This window comes from Acartia tonsa, chromosome 1, assembly GCF_053477335.1.
Source record: "Acartia tonsa isolate MP-2025a chromosome 1, ASM5347733v1, whole genome shotgun sequence".
NCBI classification, from domain to species: domain Eukaryota; kingdom Metazoa; phylum Arthropoda; class Copepoda; order Calanoida; family Acartiidae; genus Acartia; species Acartia tonsa.
This window is the reverse complement of record NC_137260.1, coordinates 27,304,769-27,330,609: the sequence shown is the minus strand read 5'-3', so window position 1 is coordinate 27,330,609 and position 25,841 is coordinate 27,304,769. Positions and strand designations below refer to the sequence as shown.

Sequence of the window (25,841 nt, the reverse complement as noted above, 5' to 3'; positions counted from 1 at the left end):
GTTTCCTAAAATCATGATGACATTGCTTAGAATTGGTTTTATTACAGAGGGTCGGGGGTGGTTTTTATTCACGCAATAAAGGGTAGGTTTACGAAGGAAGAAAAAAAGAGGAAATAAGAGAAAGAGAGAGAGGAAGTAAAGGAGAGAGAAAAGTTTGTAATAAGATAATCGAGAGGAAAATGAAAGTGAAAGCCCCCCACCCTCACTCCCTGTAACCCCCTTTCCCCGGAATCTAGGTCACGCAACTTTTCTCTCAGAGCCATCGGAGGAAAGGGAAAGTGGGACAAGAGAATCACAAGGGAGTGAGAGGGGGGGGGGGGTACTTTCTTCTGTCAGGGTTAAACTTAGAGACAAGGGTAGAAATAGAAATACTACAAATAACAAGGAAGGCAGAATTAAGAGCACACAAATGGAGGCCGAAAAAAAGGGATAAATTGATTGGTAAAAGGAACAAAAAAGTATCTTTATAAAAATAACTTTTTTGATAAAAAAATAACTAAGATCTATTACATTTCTTTACATTTTTTTCTTGGTAAAGTAATTGTTAAACTTTTTTGATATTGCGTTAACCCTTTAGCCCTGAATCTAGCCCATATTACATTATAGCATATCTCTATAGTGCTGTAGACAGATGGATTAGGGGGGGGGGGGAGAGAAAAAACTGGAATACAAATGAGAAAAAAGGATGGGGAAGGTGAGTTACATAATATACTTCATTTATTTGAAACTATCTGCTAAAGCTAAAATTCTTTATCTCCCAAAGAATCTAGGATACATTTTAGTTATATTTACTTATTCTAATCCTTTTTATTTGAATTTAACTTAAGAAGGCTTTAAAATGTAATTTCTTTTCTATAGGATACATTTTTGGAGGTAAAAATGTAAAAGAAATAGTGTTGTTTGTTTCATATGAAGCAAAAATATTTTTTCCAATATAATTACAAATATACATAATATAATATATATTTGTTTTATAAGGATTGAATGAAACCTTATATTATTTATATAAAAGAGGCTACTCTATAACTAACGCTTTTCTTTATGTACGTAATTTCTTCCGAGTAAGATATTCAAATAAAATATAACATTTAGTAAGCTATCCTTACAATATAAAAAATCAATAAAATAAATAATATACATTAGTTTATTGTTCTAAACTGTATTTAATTTGCAATAGTTGCGCTGCTTATAAACATAATTGTCCTTGTTATTACTCCAAATCCACAGATGTAAGAATACTAGATAATATTTATAATATTAATAATAATATATGGATTATAATAAAACAATTTTATGTAAATGTGGTGCTATAGTGACAAGGATAACAAGTAGCAAAGCTTAACAGAATAACTAATTAGTCAGACAGACAATATAAATTATATTGTAGATGCTCATTGCTTATGGGTCATGAGACTCTTTACAATAAATTATTTATATTTTAGATATATCTTTTTTGAATTTTAAAACAGGTATATAAAAGGCAATATAGAAAACTGCTTGCCCCAAGATGGTTCAGAAGGACATATGGACTTCAGGAATTGTAGAGTAGCTTCGCAACTACTACTAATGTATAATACTAGGAAATGATAGAAAAACAAAGAGTTACATAATGGAGCTATATAATTCTTATTCCCTCTTCAAATGGTGTGCAAAAATTTAAGCATACATATAGATAATACAATTTTTGACTGGCTGAAAATTTGTAGGCAAAACAGGTTTTCTTTCAGCTAAAAAAATGTTAGTTATTATGAGTGTAAATATACCAACAAATTATTTTTTTGTCAAAGAATAGAAAACATTTTCTCCCCTAAATAGGACAACCATTAAAAACACACATAAAAGCTTTGAACCAATGCTAGAGAGGGAGAGAGAGAGCATTAATTACTATAAAAGTGTGTTATTCAATATCAATATATATTTAGGCTAATTGCTCTCACTGATAATACAATACAGTCACATTTAGATACAAAAACAATATATAGTATTTATTTGTAAAGCAACTACTTTAGAATAAGATTGAGTCAGTACATCAATCAGTTAACAAAATTGAAGTCCTAGTTAAATTTAATTTGTCTTAATATGATACTGCTGCGTTACTTTTGGACATAATTGTCTTGTTTAGGCTTTTTATTAATCAATTACTAAGACTATTTTGAGGTTGAAGAAACTAAAACTAAATATTTGTTTAGTAAGATAATGATTTTATCATTAATGTATAATTGAATAAATTTCTTAAACAATTTAATATCCATTTTTATTGATTTTTAGTCAATTGTGCTCGTAGTAAATATAGGTTAACTACGGGGGGCAAAGTGATTTCATCCCTTTATCTCCCTCTCCCCCTCAGGGGGCCACCACCCCTCCATCACTTTTATAATTAACATTTAGTATTTGGGATAATAAAAATGTATATACATATATATATATAATGCAACCCTTTCTACTAATATTTATCTGTTTTATATGTTTGCACGAAAACTAATGTATCAAATAAGCATTTTATATGGATATTGTAATTGCTCATCAGAATAGCATTATTTGCTCATTAAACCTCATGTGAAACGTTCTAAAGAATCTTATTTTGCCATTTATCCCAAGTAAAATATGATTATTCTTGAGCCAAAGTGTTTTCATTTCTTCATCTTTTGCGCATCAAAAAAATGGCCCAATTGTTTTATTTGGGTACTAAATTACAACAAATTTAAAAGAACCAAACATAAGTACATTTTATGATTAATAATATTTTAAATTTTAAGCATCGCAGATATAAAAGCAGAATAATTTGATAAATATACACTGTATAGTATACAGGTTGCATGTTTGAATTAAGTTATATAGTAACACGCAAACCCTGTGATCATGTATCAATAATTGAACAACTTAAATGAGGTTATATCAACCAGGGATCGGAAGCCTCACGTAAGCCGCGCATAAGCCTCAGTTTTAAACCTGCTTGTGAGCAGAAAAAAAAAATTAAGAAAGAAGGATTGTCTGCTAAAGAGCCGTTTTATACATCCAGCTGAATTTTATAGTGATAAAATCACGATTTCACTGAGGCTTACACGCGGCTTACGTGAGGCTTCCGATCCCTGATATCAACCCATATCATGGACATTACTTTACCCTACTACACCCTAACAGTTCTTCATAGAGGGTAAAAAATATCGTTAAAACAGCTTTAAAACTGCCAATTTATTTATATATTATTTCTAAAATAATCAAATAAATTTATAATATAGGTCTTTTCACTTATATTAATATAAAATGTATTCATAATTTATTAAATTGTTTCAAAATTTAAAACGCATTTCCTTAGTATAAACAAATTGTTATCACAAAAAGCGAATACTTTGCAAAAGTGTTCAACTTTCAGAAATTTTATAATAAGTAAAAATGCATAAATTGTTAATATAGAATTTTATTACAGCTACTAGATAAAATAATAAAGTACACTTTAAGAAATTACATTCTTTACATTTATATTTTCATTCAAAAAAAGCATTATTATAACAACCTGTAGAGTGTTTACTCATATTTTTTTCAGGTGCTATGCCACTGTCCCTGATTTAATCTTTGCCTGTCCTGTTACAGTATTTCTATCATTTTTTTTATTAATCCTTTTATCCCTGCTAAGTTTGCACTATACAATGAATGCAAGTAAATTTTTTTACTCAGGTTAATAACCTGAAAAATTCTATAGAATTTATACGTATTAAAAAGAATTATATGCGTGTGAGTTGGTGTGTGTATGTATGTGTGTATGTGGTGTGTGTGTGTGTGTAAGGATATATAGAGAGAATGAATACACTTATTGGTTGTCCTATAGTAAATGTGACGTCAGCAAACGCTGGAAAATAAGCGTATACAAAAGGTGTGCAAACTTAGAATTTTTACTTGAAAACGTTTTGGTGTAATTTGGCTAATTTGATGACAAGTAAGCAATTCAAAATTTTAAACTTGTATTGAATATTAACTCTAACTTCATTAATCACAGGCTAACTTAAAAAAAGGTAAAATATTTTGAAATTTATGACTGTACCTCCTTTTAGTTTAAATATGTACACAACCTATATTTTTACAACTGTTATTTTCATATTTTTTTTTTAAATTTGCTCAACAGAAAAAAAGTATAACATATGGAATTTGTTATTGTTATCATTATATTTTATTTTTCCTATTCTTATTTCCTATATGTAAAAATATTTTTGATGATAAACATAGAAAGCAATATCATTTAGAATAAATAAGCAGAAAATTTTTACTTTAAGAATGCAAAAGTAGAAAATAATTTGCAGGAGTTTGGCATAAAAGTTGATTGTTCACATAGTGAAACTAAAAATATGTTATATCAATAAAAAATGTCAGTTTATTAAATATCTACTGTTAAAAGTAATTTTTGCTTTAATTGAGTTTTAATTCTATATTTTTTATTGTCACTTAGTTATATTAGGGTGAACTTAGATAAGTAACAAAATTTTTGAAAAGTGTTAGGCAATAAATAAGAATGTATAAGAATACTTAAGGATTTAATAATGCATTTTATTTGTTTGTTTGCTATTTAAGGTGTTTGTATTAATAGATGAACATAGGTAAGGGCCAAAGCCTGGTTAAGAAGTAAGAACTGTATTTAAACTGCAGAAAACCTCCATAACAACCAGAAATCTTGGACCATAAATTTTCTGATTCAGATGGTTGTTACCCTCCCCCCCCCCTCTTCAAACAATATTCAACCCCCCGATCTTGTTTGCCAGTGATAAAGGGATAAGTGGACGTTTAAAAATGCATCAATAAATGTTTTCAAAAAAAATTGCGCCCACTCTTCAACTATTGAATCAAATTGTATTATTTTTTTCTAAAGATAAAATTTTATATAAAGAACTATGAATGCTTCATTCCATGAAACTTATTCTTATTTAAAAAGATTTTTTGCGCATTTTCTTATTCATTTATCCTTGTCAATCGCTGGATACTTTGTAAGAGATATCAGCCTAGATTATCCACAGTTGCCAATAAACTTGCCTAAAAGGATCAGGTTCCTTTTGTGGGCCAGAAATAATATAATTTATATAAAAAATGTCATTTTTGACACAATATATCTGATTAAACTAAACACATAGAAAAAAAAATTCTTAAAGAGAAAATCCAAAAGATTAAAAGGCTTAATGTCATCAAAAATAGGGTTAAGAACCTTTGAATTGGTTTGAAATAAATTTATATGCTTTAAAATTTTTATTTTATTATAATAGAAATTCTAAAAATGTTTAAATAATCTTATTAAGGAACATTTTAGTCTTTAGTGAAAAGAAAATCCCTATTAGTAAAAACTTTTAAAAGATTAAACTTTACATTTCAATAGTTTTTTTTTCACCGAAAAAAAAATAAATTCAAGTTTGGGGGGATCATAACATTTCTGCTTATAAGTTCCTTTGTTCAAAAGCACAAAGAAATGTATGAATTAAGAACATATTTCGCATTACTAAATTGAAATTTTAGACAAGTTTATTCAACAAAGAAAAAATGTGATGTGTATCATCTATCATTAGAAAAAATGCAAAAGATTTTAGGCATTGAATGATTTAACAAATAAATACAAATACATGTGCTTTCAAGAACAAGGCGGTTTCAATATTAGATACTTCAAAATAAACATTTAATATATAAAAAAGAAGATTAAGGCTAAAATTTAAATCTGCACGGTCCTTAGTGTCCTTACTTTTTCACTAATTGCAAATTTTTTTTCTTCAACTTAAATTAAAAGTATCTTTTTTTGCATTTGCTATTATATAATTGATCTTAAATTTTACATTAATTTTTTTTTGTGGGAGGAGAAAGTGGTTTTGTTGTAACTTGTAACATGTAGACAAATGGGGCCGGAATATGAAACTGGTAATAATTATAGTTTCCTCAAGAAAAGTGCATTTTTTTGCTACCTTCCAAACCACCAGGATATGACACACCATAATTTAATCCCACCCCAACATCCCTCCCGGGTTTTTCATTAAGATTTTAGGATATAGGAGGAAAGAAACAAAGATTGTCCCCTCCCCAACCACTATACCGGCGTTTTATTTAAAGGGGGGGGGGGGGGTATTATTCCCCAACCCCCGTACCCCGGCATCCCGCATGACAACACTATTTATCCATCTAATCAGAAATTTGGCAACCAAAAGGCTTTCATAAGGCTCTCTGCTCATAACATTAGGATAAGAATTCAACAATTTATATTTATAATATGTTTTTATCCAGTTGGATTGAATTAGGATATGTCAATAAAAATAATAGGTAAGCAAATTTCTATGAAACCCCGCCAAATTTTTTTTCTCCCTGATTTATAACCGATTTGTCTTTCGAAAATGTCAAATGAAGCATCTTTGAAGCCGCGATTAAAAAAAATATTTAAGGATTCATTAGAAAAAAGTGATTTCAATTGACTGCCATGTGCTGTTTCATTAGTTATTTTTAAACATCCTTATACAAATCCCTGTCTCCTATTTTGCACAATGGCGTAAAAAAATCTTTTATACGACCATATATGGATATTTGCTTTAAAAAAAACATTTGATTGATTTGATAAAATATTTTGGTATGATTTAAGGAAAATAATTTTAGTTTTTTTGCCATAAAAGTAAAAATTTGCATTATTACTCAATAATATGACATATAGTATTATTAAAGAGTAGCACAGCATATATTAATTAATCAGATTTGTACAAAGTAGGTGAAAGGGGAAATAGATGTAATAGCCAGATACAGATTTGATTAATGTTTATGTACAGGTCTTACTTTAGATACAGTATATATATTAAGATAAAGTATCCAAAAATTGTGTTTCGCCTTCATTGTGATTATTTTCATGTTTGTCTATAAATATTTTCGGCTATAAAATTAACACCTTGGCAAACGTATATAAAATTTAGGGGTCGACTAAAATTTTTCAAAGAATTATACAACATTAATTAAAGTCAAAAGTCATATCAAAAGTTCATTAATCATTAATATAGTTTGTTCAAGTTAAAATTTTTACCAAATCTTGGCTTATTTTTAGTAAAACAGTAATATACAGTTCAAATATTAAAAATTAATGTAAACCATCAAATTTTAAGGGCAGGGTGGGGCCCTTGTAAACTAGAAGCAACACCAAAAACAAAGGTTCCAAAAAAGGAAACGGCAGACGTAATTTTTAACCCGAAAAATTGCTTTTTTTTATAAAAACATTATTTGTATATTAAAATATATCATAAGTTCCTTAATTTATTAAATACAATTTTTTTGGAACATAAAATTTAAGGTTGTACTTCCCTTCCTCCTGATTGCGAAGGCTATAATTTTTGGACACAAAAATAACTTAAATTGGCTGTAAAAGGTGAAGCAGGGGTATGGTCCGGAGTTTGGGAGTGTATCACATTAACGAGGCAAGAATAACTTCATACAAAAATAGCCTAAAACCAGAGACGGCCCTAAAAATTACACATTTTTTCAAGAACATCTTTACCCATTAAAATCAAGTAATTATCATGAGAATCTTGGGTAAAGTTAAAGACTGTTTAACATCTTATGTATAAACTTTTGTTATTTATTAAGAATATTTCTTGGTAAATCATCCGCAAATGTTTGTAAGTAATTGATTGGCGAAAAAGGGAAAGTAAATATATATGTATAATATGCAACCCAATAATAATGTTCTGAAAGTACGAATCTATCTTTTCCAACCCCTCATATGACAATAAGAAGGTTACTTTTATTGTGTGAGGCTTTTCCGAGGCCGTTTTTTCGACACAGCTTAAAAGAAAATAATTCACTTTTAGATAAATATAAAAATATTTTAGAATAAATGTAAAAATTGCTTGATATAACTATTGTAGATAGTTTGAAAAGTTATTGTAAGGAAAAAAGATTACTTGAGTGGAAATTTTTCTACAATTTTATGAAGAGAGAAACAGCGAGAGATAAGAAAGAGAGGAAATAAGAGAAAAAAGTGAGAGACAGTGAGAGAGAGAGAAAGAGCGGAACTAGACAAAGCAATAAAAAGAAGGAAATACTAAATGAAATGCTGGCAAAAACATTATGAATTCTAAGAAACATTGAGCATAATAATTCTTTATACATAGCATCTCTAACATAACTACTCCCCCCCCCCCCATTCACTGACTTGCATAACAACTATAAAAAGACAAAATTTTACATATTATTCTACCATAAAATAAATTCAAACTTTTCAAGCAAAAACTTTCCATAAGTATGAATAAGGGAAAGGCCTAAATTTTTTCTCCTAGACAAAAATAATCATAAAATATTTTTTTTGTTCCCATTGATTAATTCTCATTATTGGTAAAGGACTTAGATTAAAATATTTTGTACCATTGTGATTTTAACTTTGTGTTGATTTTGTAAATGAAAAGTCAAAAGCAAAAAGTCACTATAAAAAACCTTTTCTAATATAAAATCTGCGGGTGCTAAGCTCCGAAGTCCCTGACAAACAGTATCTAAATGTCTTTCTGTTCTTTGTACTAAAATATCTAAATGTGCTGTCATTTGTACAAATAAAATCAAGCTTTAAAGATAAGTAATGACGTATGTTTTCAAATAAAAATTCTTTACAATTTTAAATGGAAATTAAAAGGCCATTATTCTATTGAAAAATTTGTTTTTTGACATGTCTCGCATGATGTAATTAAAAATGAAAAAAATATTTTTATGAAAAGTTTAATTTATTTTTCACCAAAAACTTTTTATTAGCAGAATAATTTATTTCTGTCAATAAGTTTACTACAAAAAAAAGAAAGTTAATGTTACATATATGATGAAAATTGCCCAACTCTAAAAGTTGAAAAAAAAGATACTCGAAACTTTTTTTTCAAGTAATGTAAAGAAGAATAAATAAATGTTTATTGAACACATATCTGACAGAAAAATAATTGTTTTTCTTGGAGAAAGTAATTTTTAGAGATAAAAGAGGCAGTGAGAGTGTTTTCTTTCTTTACATACCTCACAGTTCAATAAAATTGGACAAAATTCATTAAAACTAATTTCTTCTTACTACCTTAAGCTTATAAAATATCTTAAGCTTTAGAAATTTAAGAAAACTAACTATGCCAAAATGAATTTTCTTCTGAACCAATGTGAAAAGGATAAATATATATGTACATAGTCTAAGTACACACAGACACACACACACACACATATATACTTACTGCCTTAAGGTACTGGTTAATACATACATTTGCATACACATAACCCTGTCAAAATCTTGTGTTGGTATTATTTCAACAAAGGCAAATAGGTAAGAATTCATAATGCTTTTAGAATTTCGTTATAAATAACAAATATCAGCTAAATAATATCTTATAGTCGATATAAATAATATTCAATCATATCATTTGAATCATAATACGTCGATATTATGGCAGCCATAACCTCTTTTGTCCAATGCCATTGGCCCATTACGATTAAAATTGTATACCAACAAAATATCCCTAGTTTTGACAGGGAATATATGTATACCCTTTGTATATGTATATGGGTATATAATAAATACTAAACAGGGCAAATACAATCCATTAAGAAACATTTTAGATCCAAGTTCTTGCTTAAATTTATGTTTATGTAGAATCAAATAATAAAATTTATGTTTGCCTGTTTGTTTAACAAATGTTGATAAGCAAAAAATCAAAATTTAGACAGATAAAAAGATAAAACTAATTAAAATAAAAATTATTATCTCAGTAATTTATCTAAAATAATATGCAATTCTAATTCATATTTTTATTTTATCTTTTGAATTTGATCTTAAAGATCTAATTTTGCTAGCTCTGGCTTTTTTTGTTTTATTGCACTCCAAGTTCTTTTTATTTTTTGCTGACATACACAAATTTTGGTAGATGAATGAACTAATTTTCAAGTTTTATACTGCCTTATGATGTACTATTAGACTCTTCTATTCGATTTAGTAGAATTTTTGTCTACTTTTGTCATACATATTAAAAAGCTGTACACAATTATAAATTAATTCTTTGAAATCAAAAAACTTAAGGTGATAATTATGTAATAGTATGATAACTCAACAAAAAATACTGAAGGCCTATATCTATCTAAAATCTATCAATTTTATTATCTATCTTTGCTATTTTCTAGTGTTTTATGATTGTTGTCATATTTTTTGCAATTTTCAGGCACCCTGCTAAATTGAGGAGCATGCAAATATTGCATAATTTCCATAAAATTTGCAAAATGTGTGAAAATAAATGCTTAGATTGGTGTTTAGATGGCTCAGCATAAAAAATACACAAAGCAAGGAAACATAGGAATAGGATATTACTTTTTGTTTAATATTTCTTTACCCTCTAAAGTAATATTGTTAAATTTTCGTCAATTAAAAGTTTAACTGCACTTATTATTCGCAATTTTTATATGATTTGTTTTTCTTCAATGAAAAAACTCTGTTTTATTTTGGCCAAGGGTAACAAAAGACCATGATTATATTTAAGGTGTGAAATTTTCCATTTTTTTCCTCAAATTTTTCAAAACAAACAAATCATAATTTTGATAAATTGATTAGTGTTTTGTTTAGTTACATATAAATTTAACAAGGCGTTTTTTTGTAATTTAAATTTGCTTAATCCAGTGTGGCATGATATCAAATATCAACAATATTTCAAAAGTTCGAGGAAACACAAATATTCAATCAAGTTTTAGAAGTAAAAATTTTCAGTTTTGTTTCCTATTTTTTATGTGGAAAATTTCACTAAAACAATAAATAATAAAAAAATTTAATCAAACTCATCGCTGCTTAAAAATACAGCCTTTATTTTTGCCAGCTGCGAATGGTTGAAATGGCAGCTACGAGATAATTACAGCTGCTGAACGCGAAGGTGACTTAGGCTGCAGGCTTGTACACTTACCTAGAATTTGAAAATAAATAAGTACAAATTTTAAAAAAGATTAATTTGTCATATTTTTTTTATCTTCCTATATCAAAGAAATTAAAATTGTACTGAAGCACAAAATAAAACTGTAAAAATAATAATTTATAATAAGATAATAACTAATGATATTGGCTCTATTGAGGCTGAATGATTTTACCATTTGTCCGCTATTAATTATCCATCCCCAGATATTTTATAAAACTTTTTATTGTAATAATTTATCCTTTAGTGCTTGAGGGTAGCTAGCAAGGGTCAGGGACAGAGAAATACCATCAGTACTTGATGTCGATAAAGAAAAATGTTTAACTTTAAAAGAAGATTATGAGTTTTCTCTAGGGAAAGGTAGAAGGAAAGTTTCTTTGTTATCTTAAATTTTAAGAAATAATCTTTCATAGACTTATCTCTGGCCACAGATGCTTTAGGTGCAGCTGCAAGTGCACTAATAAGAATTCTTCATTATAACTACCATTCAAATCTGCCCTTGAGGATCTCTAGAACACGAATAAGTCTTTGGAAAAACTAATAAAAGGCTGTTAGATTTAAATTACAAAAATACAAATGATTTTTTCTTCTCAAACATATTATAATTACGTAGAAACCTTGATATTTATGATATTTTTTACTGAAAAAAAACGATAAAAGATACTAGCTATTTGTTTTCAAGAATACCTGATCCTAACCCCACCCCCAAGCAAGTTTGAATTCAGGCTTATTATCATATCATGAAGCTAAAATATTAACGAAGAAATAATTCTAATTGATTTTTAATTCGTCAACAAAAAGTTGAAGCATTTTTAAATTAAAGTATTTTTAAAGCACTAAAATTATCTCAATTTGAAGTTGTGATGTAACAAAGAAGCAAATCTTCAGAAGAAAAAGCTTTGTTTCTTTTTAAAGTCAGGGGTTAGATGCCGTGCTAGATAGATAGATAGATATTCATGGCTTTGCCCTTTTACTAAACAATTGGTTTTGTTTTGCTGATGATATTTAAATTTAGTATATTTTACATCCAAATACAGAAACTTTGTGAGAAATATTCTCAAAATTTCTCCAAAAATAAAAATGACTTCCTTGTTAAACATGGTTGTATTTCACTGACATGGAAAATCTTTGTTTTATGTCGACTTTTTGGCATTGTTAATAATTTTTAAAACAAATTAGCCCTATATTTTAGTCTATATTATAGCCAATAAGAATAATTAATTTCTACCATTCAATTTCCATAATGTATATTACTTAAAAACAGTATCAAAATTTGACAGCGTTGGTTAATGATTATTTTATGTTATGGTCCTGGAAATAAGATACCAGGGAGAAGGTCAGTTTAATGTTGGACCTAATTCTTTGTAAATGTAATAGGTTAAAATGAATTTTATAAACCAATGAAAATAAACATAGTGGGAAGGAAACCCTGTTAGCAAAAGATTTTGTAATGCTGCACGCCCCTGAGAAGAAAGAGAGTTACTGAGTAGTCTGCAATTTATTAGAATCTATTATGTTTATTTTGCTGCTACAAACATTCATATAAGAAGTTATCAGGGGTTATTATAGGTAAAATTTTTATAGAGTAGCTTTGCACTGTAATGGGAATCTTGATTTTTAATATCTAGAATTTATCATATAATTCTTTTGAATGTTTTGTAAATAAAGTACACAAATAAAAGAAGATATATAGCCCTGAAGTATATAAAATAAAGAGTATAGTATAAATCATGCTTCTAACTTAACTTGGTTTTCACAGTCAACCAAAACCAGTAACATTACAGTATTAGAGAGGCTATTAAAAGCATAAATGTAGCTGTGATTCTATGGTTCTAGGCAACTTTTTCTCTACAACTACACACTACAGTATAAGTAGCAAATTTTTTCCATCCTTCCTCTAAGACAAATATGCCTCTCAAAATGTCTCAAGATTTATTATTTCTTGTCAAGTAGTCTAACTCGCTTTTTAACATCAAATATTATGTTAAAATTATAATTTATTGTTATAAACAAAAATAAACACGGCAGAAATCTTAAAATAGGCCTTTGTTTGTTTATTTTAACCCTATAAAATTTGAATATAAAAAGAAAGTTTTAAAATCTCACATTTCAATATAATAAAATAAATTTTCTGATATTTTATTAGAATTGTTTTTAATATCCATAAATAAATATTTGTTTGGTTATTATTCATATTATTATGTGGGTGTTTGTGTATAAATGTGCCTGTCTATGGGTGATTATTGTCTGAGTACAAAAATGATTGTATAGCCAGTAAAGAAAATACATGGAAAGATCATTGAAAGATAAACTAATACCCTTTATGAATTAAATATTATATCCCAGTAGTTTAGGCAAGAAAGCATGTAACATTTCCCCATAGTGAAACTTAACAATATAAATTTAGTAGATTTAAATTTTTTGTGGGGGGGGGGGGGTTATGGGGGCAATTTATTTTGGCACCCCTGTAGCCCTGAAGCATCCCACCACACAGGAAATTTCCTCCACAAACACAAATAAAAATATATTCATTGAGAAGAAGAAGAAAAAAGTAGAAGCAATAATTTTTTGGAGTGCATTAATTTCCCCATTATATCATAAAAACAGCAAATTATTACAACAGCACAATCTACCCCTTCACTTTTTGCTTTAAACTCATAATCAAGAACACCCTTTTTTCTCTGCGAATAAGAAACAGAATAAGATGCGTAAGTGAAGGTCCACCTATTTTTTCTTCCTTCATCTTTCCTCATATAATAGTTTTTCTCCAATAAATAAGTATATTGTATGCAGAGCAATGTATTTTAAATAAGGTAGCAGATTTAGGTTTCCACCAGAAACCAACGGTGCTAGATCAGTCGTTTTGATCCTAGATGAATCTTTCAATGTAAAAACCATTTTTAATTTTTTGTAGGTATTATCTCTAATTTATCTACCTTACAGCACATTGCTTGATTATAGCATGTATGTATAAGTTATAGACGTACTTGTAAATAAACTTAAGTATGCATGCACTCTGTACACTTATTAAACACACGGATAGGGAGAATTGTACAGTAATATTTTATGATTTATTTGTTTTTCAATCAGTTATACTTTTACATGTAACGTTTTGGTCAGTCAAAAATAACAGTTTCTTTATAATTTCCTCTATTGCAAACCATTACAGTTGTTGTACAATTCCGGAAAAGTTTTTAAAGTTTTTTCTGTTTACAAAATATATTTCCTGTCTTTGCTATACTGCTTTCCTAATCAAGATTAGATATTTGATGGTCTGGTGATCCTGCAATATAAATTAAAAGCAAATCCATAGGAAAAACAAGCATAATCAGGACAGGTTGGCGGATCTAGACCCTATTGTGGCCAGTTAAGATTCCTGTTAAGTATATATTTTTAATTAAGCAACATAATTAAAGATTTCTCAGACTTAAAGCAGTTTCTTTTAGTATTACTTTGCTTCTATCGGCTTAGTTTCGGCTCCAAATCCCTGGAAGCCTCAACCAAGTAGTATCTTTTTATAAGCATACTTTAAATATTCTAAAAATGGCATCTAATATAATTTAACAATCCTTACATAACACTTTTACATGGCTGTAACTAATAAAAAACCGGTTTCTTTGGATGATTAGATATGGTAAGACAAGATAAGCAGTAGCTGGCTATAATATGGAATTTTTTTTACTGTTATTCCTCAGTATATGACAACTCTAGGAACCACTTTAAAATCTGCAAAAAGTCGACTGAAAATTTAGATATTGATTGGATTTGAAATGGACTTTGAGGGGTTCTGGAAAAGGGGGGGAGAGGGCCTAGTTTGGTTATGATATACATCAAGATTTTCCATTTTAGGTGTTATGGCCAATACTCCATAATTGTACAACACTCAAAAGATTAGAGTAATCGGTGTGGGAGAGGGGGGGGGGGTGTATATAATCAGAAGATAGATAGAGAGAAGGTAAGAGATAGAGAGAGAGAGAAGATTCTAATCTTGTCTAATGTATAAATGGATCGCAATTATTAGAATGTGATCAGTTGATTAAAATTTCATAAGGTTCCTTGGCCTGAGCTACAAAAATTTAAATAAAATTCTTTCCAGTCATTTAAGATGTTTTAGCATTAACGTTTACAGTTAAAATATTCGACTGAACATAAATTTTGTTGGTAATGCCAGCAATTAGAAAAGAAAAAGACACAATTGATCTATTGCTCGGCAAAATTATACAAAAACAGTCACTATGGCCTTACTAGATAGTCACACTTACACTTTACTCTTAAGCAATTGTGCTTAAATTATTATTCTGTAATAGAAAGGGCAATTTACAAAATCATTTTAAGATAGTTAAAAACAAACAGCCGTTTGCGTCCGATACTGCATGACAGTTACAGCATGTTATTTTTAAAAAAAAATATGAAATGCATTTGGCAAAATGCTTAATAAACTTGAACGGCGGAAATTTGGAGACAAAATGGGTCTCTTTTATGTTACATAAACCTGACCAAAAAGAATAATAAGTTATGCTATTTATTTTAGTAAAATTGATATGAGACCACCTTTTACCATGGCACATTACCCTGTCTAGGAATTTAAACAGCTTTACTTTTAATACGGACAAACCTCTAATAGCCAACATTTCTTTTAGTTTCATCAGGGGCGTAGCTATTCAACAATTCACCTTTGTTAATATAATTGTATTCAAAGTTTATTTCTTTTTTATCCCCTAATATGTCTCATCTTAAATCAATTTATATCTTTTTAAGTGTATTTTTATCATCGTAAATGTTCTATATCATTTGACAAAATAATATTTGATTTAACTTTAAATTTCAGAATCAAGCATCCAAATACGCAGTAATGAGTGATATAAAGAAACTTTGCAAAGGGTCAAGGTTAGGTCAATTGCAAAATAAAATTGCACTACTTGAAATATGTTCAATTAACAAATATTTAAAACATTTGTTAATCTGATGAGTTATTTAAAATTTTGCACATAAACTATTTCCTCCATTTAAGAGAATTACATTGCAGAAAATTTCGCGTACATTTTCGCTGTGCAAATAAAAACAACAACATACGGCATTTTACCATACACACATTAATACACACACACACACACATAATAAAGATCACACACACAGAAACAGTTTGAAGGAAACTTGACCTTGTAATTAATTTAAATCATTTTCTGTTTGTGTTTTCTTTCCGTTTATTATTTGTTAAATCATAACATTATTTTTTTATTTTTGCAATAAATCACTTTTATATGTACTTTAGATTTATTTGTTTTAGTTTGAGCAAATATCAGCAGATTTTCTTATCTTAAAAACAATTTTTAGTTTTCTTTAAAAACGTCTTTTTAAAAGCATATTTTGTACTTTAATTTTGAAATATAATTAATTACAGTAGAGATTGGGTTATGACAATTGAAGAAAATTTTCTTTTCAACATTTTCCCAAATCAGAAACAATAGTCTAATTTTATTAAGATGCGGGGGGACCCTAAAATTAAATATTTTAATTTGCTGGTGGTTAGAAGATTAATTCAGAAGCCATATCCCTACCCCCTGAATTAGAGCATCTATTGAATAAAATTTAGCATAATGCTCACCATTTTTTCTATCTTACCATTCCTCTTTAGTAACCCCTCCACCCCCTCTTTACCCCTGCCTGCCGGATCAGTAATATTTGACATAAAATCACTTCACATAAATTCATTTCACATAAAACATTTGACATAAAGTATCATTTGACATAAACTCATTTGACATAAAGGTACATTTGACATAAAAACGTTTCACATAAACTCATTTGGCATAAAGGTACATTTGGCATAAAGATACATTTCATATAAAGGTATACTTGACATAAAGGTACATTTGACATAAAGGTACATTTCACATAAAGGTACACTTGACATAAAGGTACATTTCACATAAAGGTACCCCGAGCATGGCAACCGGTGAACAGAATCTCAGTTCTGCACCACAAGCCTCGCACGACTGAAGTTCCCATGTCTATACAGTCATATTTATATGAAAATATTTTTAGAAGATTTTTGAATTTTTTTTGAAGATTTTCTTTTAATAATAAATAAAAATTTCTAAAATCTTTAAAAAAAAATGGAAAATCTTCAAGAAAAAATTCAAAAATCTTCTAAAAATATTTTCATATAAATATGACTGTATAGACATGGGATCTTCAGTCGTGCGAGGCTTGTGGTGCAGAACTGAGATTCTGTTCACCGGTTGCCATGCTCGGGGGAAAAAATGACAACCTCGGGTAGACTTTGAAATGTATCTTTATGTGAAACATTTTATGCCAAGTGTACCTTTATGTCAAATGTACCTTTATGCCAAGTGTACCTTTATGTCAAACGTACCTTTATGTCAAATGTACCTTTATATCATATGTACCTTTATGTCAAATGTACCTTTATGTGAAGTGTACCTTTATGGCAAATGTACCTTTATGGCAAATGTTTTTATGTCAAATGTACCTTTATGTGAAGTGATTTTATGTCAAATGTTTTATGTGAAATGAATTTATGTTAAATGATATTATGTCAAATATTACTGATCCCTGCCTGCCTGCTAATGTGCCTAACCCACGAGCTAAACAATAAATCATTCATAATTTGAATATTTATGTGATTTATACAAACGAGCCTTGGCTTTATATTTAAAAGATACGTAAATGCATAAGGCGATTGAAAATTATACTTAAAAACAAAATAAGAAAACCTTATATTTTCTGAAGACCATTCTTATGTATTTTAAAAATGTTAGATTTAAATTTTGTTTGATTATATTGATTTTTATTATTATTTAGCTAAAAAGTTTTTTTTTCATAAAATTTCTACCTTGCATAGTGCAACTTAAATGATTACAACGCCCATATTCCTAAATCTTTTTAAATCGCCCTTCTTGTGGTTTATTCATATTATTTTTCGGTGTAAGGTTTGTGTGTGTCTGTGTACCTTTTCTTTGTGTTTGTGTTGGTTATGTGTGTTTGTGTGTGTCTGTGTACCTTTTCTGTGTGCTTGTGTGTGTCTGTGTAAGTCTGTGCAAGCTTTGTGTGTTTATATTTGTGGTAGGTAGGGTTTCAGTTGTAGGCACCCGAAGCTAGTTTAAAATGATTGGAAATATAAATCATCCTTTTAATGACAATTACAAATCATGGGTATAGTCCTTTTCACGACATCCCTCCATAAGGAGCGATTCTTCGTATTTTTCACAGTAGCTTTTCTCCTATTTCTAGCCCCTGCGGGGGGCTCTAACCCTGCGGGGCCAATTACCTAACCCTGTGGGGCAATCACCTAACACAATATAACCTAACCTAACCTAAAATAACCTATAAAAAGCCATTTTAAAAATACGAAGAATCGCTCCTTATGGAGGGATGTCGTGAAAAGGACTATACCCCAAATCATTATACAAATGTGAGTTAATATCAATCAATAAATTTGGACTCAGGGAGAAAGAAGGTGGCTTCTAAGAAAATTTATTGGGTAAAATAAAAAAGTAAGTATGCAAAAATTGAAATGGACCTTCATTAAAGACGTATTAAATTTTTATTAAGATATAAAAAAATCTATGAAAGATACAAAATATGTACATACATAATAAGTTTGTAAACGGTAATTATTCTTTTCAAATCTACTCAACCATTACCAGAAAAACACAAATTATGGTACATAAAATTAGCTTATTTAAAAAAAATATGTTTTTTAAATTAATCTTAAATAAAAAGTTAATTTATAATTCTAATATTTACAGAATGTTATAAATAATAAGAAAATTAATAAAAAATACATGAAAAATAGATTGTTTTCTTTCCTTTTCTGCACTCTAAAAAAAACATTTCGAATAAAAGTTTATTTGCCTCTAAAAAGATTTAGAGTTAAAAATTTGACAGTTTTAAAAAGTATTTAATAGTCATTAGATTGAAAATGACTTTGACAAAAAAATGAAATAAAAGTTTTATATACTAGAATAATTTTCTTACAGTGTATCAATTTATATGATGTTTATAAAATAATTTGTTTCTATTTCCTATCCTCACTGAAAGATAGAAAGAGAAATAATTCTCCCAAATATTACACAACCAAATATCTACCATTCACATGGAATAAAGAAATTAAATATTTTTCCGCCAAATTTTCCGCTAGCTAAATATTTTATAATGGAGGCAAAATGTGTTTCAATTAACCTTTATTTGTTTTTAAATTATTCTAACAACTTCTTTATAGAATATCATTACGTTTCAAAAAAAAAGAAAATATAGCAAACTTTTTGTACAAACAAATATTTCAATAACGATATAATCCTGATTTTGGGGTCTAGCAAAATATATAATAATAGATCTTTTATTGGATAAAATAAATCTAATTAAATTTTAAAATATGACGAAATAGATTTTAAATGAATAGAACATAGTTTACATAATATACTATAATACATATGTAAATGAAAAAGCCTCGGAGGTTAACTTTTAAAAACATTATGTAATGCAAAGTTACTCTTAAAACAGAATAACTTTGCCAACTTCAATCGTTTTTTACATAATTTGTACGTATTATTCATTAATTTTGAAACTTAAAAAACTAATAAAGTTACATAAGAAGCATCAAAATTCTAGAATTACATTTGCATTGATAATATAAACAAAAAAAAAACATTTATTTGGCTTCCTAATACGTTTATATATGAGGGCTCGACAGCCGCGCGCAAAGCAACCTGCAAGACGCAAACAAATAATCAGCTAAACATGGTATTTTGTCTCTTCAGCAAACTATTAAATCTTTTAAATGGGTCTAAACTTGCGGCTACCGAACTCTTGATTATTTCAATCTATTTATGCACTAGTCAAGTGTAAGGTTTACATAATAATAAGAAAATAATGCAATTATGTAAATTAAAATTTATTTATTTCATATTTTTGTATTTTTAAGAACATAATTTGTTACTGACACTTAATATATGTAAATAAAAAAATGTTAGATGTTTATAACTGCAATTATTTACATTTATGTCAAATAATTAAAAATTTCAGCAGCAAAAATGCATAAAATAATTAATTAAAAAGTTCATATAAGGTTTCTAAGATGACATCTAAATTACTCGTACATATCAAAGAGACATTAAGACGCTTAATTTCAAAATCATTTAAACATTAAGCTAAATTAAATTTTGAAGTCATAAGCATGTTCGGTAGAATTCCTCTTTTTATACAAGATTTAAGAACATAAAAAACTTTGTAATTAAATTAAATAGTTTTTTAAAGCTAAAGTTTAAATGTTTGAACTTGTTTTAAAAGCAGTTTTAAAATACATTTTGTACAAAATATTTCTAGGTAAAATAATTAAACGGTTGTTGCTATCGAAGGCTACATTCCTTTCCCTAGAAAATGAATTATTTCAATACTTTTAATGAATTTTTAACATTCTAGTAAAATTTCTAAATATCGCAAATTCCTTTGCTTATACAGAAGTACGTTTCAGTTATTTGTAACTATAGGAATACTTCAGAAAAATTACAATTTTTTCTTATTTTAATTTTAAGATTAATAAACTAAAAAGACCAATTTCGACAAGGTTAAAGTATAAAAGTGAAGTTGTATTTATTACATGATGGTGTATAAGAAGATAGATTAATCTAGATTAAATCAAGATTATAAAAACCTATCTTTAAATTGGAACATAATAGCCAGTCATAAAAATATAATGCATTGCTTTTGTGTAACAATTTTTATCCAAAGTCATGTTATAATATTTTTTATTTTAAAATTTTAATTGGAAACAAATGTTTTTTTTTAAAGTGGTGGATACATTTAGAGTATTTAAGAATTTAGTTAAAATCAAAATTTTTCTATAGACTAAAGTGACATGAAAACATACTTTTGAATAAAAAAAACAAATTTTGAATTATTTATAATTATCCATTCATAAAAAAAACTAGGGTACATGAAAAGAGCATGATGGTCTCCGCGTATCTAGGAGGGGTCCTACAATATATTATTTCCAACAAAACAGAACAATTAAGTCATTAACGACCCTGATATTTAACTGTAACAATAATGATAGTAGAGTATTTAGAAACCAGATTTTAGAATGTTTATAGAGCGTAACTAACAATACTGTGATGAAAAGAGAGAACAGGGACAACCGGGATACGAAAATTGATGAGAATCAGGGATAAATAGGGATTAAAGGGGAAAAAATATAATAATGTTTTTTAGACCGTTGTTCTATATTTATTACTGTAGTGTTCAATCAACGAAAAAAAATAAAAGTTGGAGGTAAATTAATTTATTTTCAGTTGCCATATCTCTTCCAGTTTTCTTAATTTATCTTGAATGAACAACCTGCATCCCTGTGATCCCTGAAGATAGGTGAAGGGCAGTGACATGACATTGAAAAGTGATGGATTTAATTAAACTGGAACTCTCAGCTCTATTCCCAATCTTTCAGGAAGGGAGAGATAATGGAAATTAAATTAATCACTGACCAATATTTACCATCTTTCAAAAGCAAAATTTTTCACAGGAATGATTAATTTATTGTCCATTATTATATCCCTGTAACCCCTGAATCTCTTTTCCTCATCGCTAAATGTTCTTAAAAATCAGGAAGAAAGCTAAAAATATTTTTAAAAGTTAAATTAATAATGAATGAATATCTTTAAAATGTACATTATGCTATGATTATTCTAATCTGGATAACATTTTATAAACTGATAATCCAAAATTAAATAATATTTGGTTTCTGTAAAATAATAAATCATTTTATTATGTTTTATGGTAAAATATTAAGAAAGATTAACATTTTTGATGAATAAGATCATTAGGAACTTTTTAATTATATTTTATTGATTTTAGTTCTTTTAATAGATAGAATGTAAAAAAGTATGTGTAAAATCTTAATTCTTATTAAATATAATAAAGAACCAATTATAGTTTATATAAAAAAACTTATTACCAGATGATGCTAAAATGTTTTAGCCTTCTAAAATTATCAACATTTAAATGGTAAAAACGGACCTTTTTGTGAAGGATAAAACTTCTTATTTAAAAAAAGTACTTAAATTAAAGTAGATTTTAAACTGAAGTAAAATCGAACAAAATGTACTTTAAAAAAATAAACAGGTGCAATCACATGTTTAACATTTATTAATAATTCATTATATCTTTAAAGGTGATATTGTATAACACTTAATGTTTAATTACAAAATATTTTCATTCATTTTATTTTCAATTAACGAAAAGAATTTAAAATTTAACCTTTTGTGAGCTGTTTGCATATGTAAACAATTTTTGATGAAAAAAGTAAATAATGCCAAAAAATGAGGGAAAATATCGGGCCCAGGTTTATTTATCTTTTTTTCATGAACGGGAAAAGTAATCAATTTGTAGAGACTTTGGCGATTCCCGAGGCTATTCGTGTATGAAAGTCACGTAAGAATATCAGCTAAAATGCTCCTTTGTTTACTGTCCTGCAACTGATTTAGGATAGCTATAGACTCCGCGTAATATGGGGAAAGATAGGACTTTTGCCAGAAACATACAATCTTCATGTATGTGGCATTTATAGCTTATATGGAGGCAATACAAAGCAGCAGAATGTTATTTATTTAAAGCTTGATTTTAAAGGCTTTTCACTAAATAAAAACAATTAATTTTGGGCAAATTTAATAGGAAAAATCCGCAATATAATTTATGGAAAAAAACGTCCATTTTTAAAGAAACATATTCATATACTTATAAGGGGAAATATTAATAGATGGGGGAAATAAGGATACAAACAAGGACGTGTTTATAATGTCGCAGTTAATTACCCATGAATCTTTACAAGAAAAACTTTTGAACTAGAATGCTATTAAAACAATTTTTTTTGAAAATTATCTATAGCAAAAAAAGGAGATTTAACCGTATAAAGAATAATAAATATTTGACAAAAAAATGTAAAAGATTTATTACACATTAAAATTGCTGGAAAAAATACATGTAAATTACGTGATTTCATAATTTTCTTTAGTATATCTATCCCCGTCAATATGATTGCATGTCTACTCCATATTTTGGACAGTTTTCTATTTAACAACCGACAGAGATATGCATGCACACAGAATAGACAAGAATAGTTGTTTATCTCATCGTATTATAAACAGCTTTTCGCGGATATAAAAATGTACAATTAGTAGATTAAAAACAGATTGGTTAGCCCCTAAATAAATTGCTTACCGATTTTTCCCAAATACAATTTTCCTAACCTTTAAGTGTATAGGGAAAAATAATTAGTGGAAACAGAGAGACAAATATAGATAATATAAAAGTGCGTGTGAGGATAGTTGTAAAAAGGTATTGTGATCCATAAAAACCATTGTCAATTTAACCGATAAGACCAGTAATTTAGAGCAATAAATACTTTTCTCCACTCCCTCCCCCAAATATCAGGGAGCGAGATATTTTCTCTAGAAATTAAATGATAAAATATAACTATTAAAGTAAGCTATGGTTAATTTATACTTGATTAGTAGATCATAAGTTAATAACCAAGAAAACAGAATTTAATTTTGTCCTTTGAAATTTTAAACAACTTGAATATATATCTTGTATAGATAATGATATATCCCTATTTCACTAAAAAGTATTCAGCTTGCAAGTCTCTTTCTTGCTCAAAGCACCCTGAGTATTTATTTTACACAGTTTTTTTACCCCCATATCTGCTAATGTCTTTTAAGACAAGTGCAAAAACGTCCGTTTTTGGCATTTTAGGAATCCTTTTACCATCTGTTTTAATGGTATTTTTCCTCTTACAATCTTTCTTGGTATTGTCATTCGGGTTTTGCAGATATCTTAAAAATTAAAGAAACTATTTTAAATTGACTTCTTTACTAAAACTAAAGATAATATTTGTGATAAATTAGTTAAATATTTGCAAATTAGACTTTAATTAGTTATATAAAAATGTAAACTGAGCACATAGGGGATGGTAGAAAGAATGGTCAATTGAGATATAAAATTACCATAATGTATTCAAATGGAGCCCGGTTTTACCAGGGATAAAAGAATAAAAATGGTCATATAAAAAAAGGTGAAAAATGGTTGAAAAGGGGATGAAATGATAGTACTTGCTTATTGATGCTTGACTATATTCATAATATTTTGGATATGCTTGAATTTGATAATTTTAAAATTACAAAATGGTATTTTCATCTCCATTGTGCTATCCTTAAAACCCTGAGTTTATGCCATAGTTATGTAGAGCTTAATGATATCATTATCACAACCCTATGCTCGTTTAGTTTACTTGGAATGAATAATTTTATTAATACTACAATCTTTTCTATTTAGGTAATAAAAATTACTCAATATTTTATAAAATTTCTGTTTTTAATTGAGCCCTTAATAAACTCGATATGGTTAAAACATAATCAAATCAAATCTAACCAAATGGCCACAAAATATAAATGATATAATAAAATTCTACTTAGACTAATTTGCCATATCACATAAAAACATGATTCTTTGGATTAAATACTACATTTCACATATTTGTACCGTTTGTAAATTTCTCTTTTGAACTTTCAAATAAATTTTGTTGTTTGTTACAAAAAGTGTTAAAACCTTTTGTATTATTTCGATAAAATCTGTTTATAGTGTACGATTTTTTGTAAATAATCTTTTACTACCATTTCATGCCTTTAAACAAGCTATGCAAAGTCATAAAAATTTAACCAACACACACGTAAAGCGTCTGATCAAATCTTAGATATTTTTTTATATAAGTAAAATGTTTACATTTTTTATGATACGTAAAAAGAAATTGAAAAATATACAACTTGAAATTATATGCAATTTTGACAAAACTAGTAGCTAAATATATCCTTTTTATGCAATGCCTTAAAAGGTAAAAATTCATTAGAACATAAAGATAATTGTATACAGAGGGTATAATAATCATTTAAAGTACTCGTGTAAGTATTGACGTAGGCCAAAATTTATGGGCCAAAACCAAAACTAACATTTAGATATACCGCCATGGGCTAATTGAAAACTCTAATTTTGGAATATATCTTTATGTTTAGTACAAGCCCGTCTATAGAATATATAAAATATATAGGCTACATGCTTTAATAATGTAAAAAGTAGTTTATTGCGGCCCTCAAGTTAAAAGCAATAAATGGAAAGAAAAAAGTTTAAACAAAAACTAGCGACCGCTTTCAGATAGTCAGGTTTTCAGTAGCATTTATACAATAGTAGACATTCTTTATCATGTTTTATTCTAATCTTATTTAATGTTGAAAATTTTATCAAATTACACCATGCTTTGATTAAAGCTAAAGATACTTCATGTGTATTTATATATGTTGTGTGTTTGTGTGTAGCTTAAAACACAGGCTATTATAATCATTAAATCAAGGACTTGGCCGCCGCTAATTCGCCGCATGCAAGCAGCAAATTTACTGACTTTACCTGCTTTTAAAAATTATTTATTTGTTGATTTGCATATTAGGAATATGTTAAAGCGCCCGGCTATAAAACATCAATTTAATTGCGGATTGTTTGGCAGTTGCCGAGCCCTTGCTATATCTGAGATACCGACTAATGTTTTATGGTTAATTATGAAAAACTTTGTTTAGCCTATGTGTATAGCTGTGTGTATGAAATATGACAGATATATATCATATACACCACACTAGCATACATGCCCTCAAGGACTTACAAATTTAGAAAAATATTATAAAATAATCAAAATAGAAATAAAAATAAAAATTTTCTTCTAAATAAAAAGCAAAATTTAGTGAAACCTAAATCTTACAATGAGAAAGGATTTTACAACTACCCTACAAATTGGGTATATCTGTATTTTTATTGGAGAATTTAAGTAAATTTATCTCTTTTTGCTTTTAGGCGAATTTTAAAATTAAAAAAAAAATATTA

General features: G+C 28.0%; 1 protein-coding gene across 1 annotated transcript in view; it reads right to left on the bottom strand.

Moving 5' to 3' along the window:
* The window catches only part of LOC145316488 (uncharacterized), a 117,439-nt gene that overhangs the window by 90,158 nt on the left and 1,440 nt on the right, over positions 1-25,841 (bottom strand). The window lies entirely within an intron of this gene.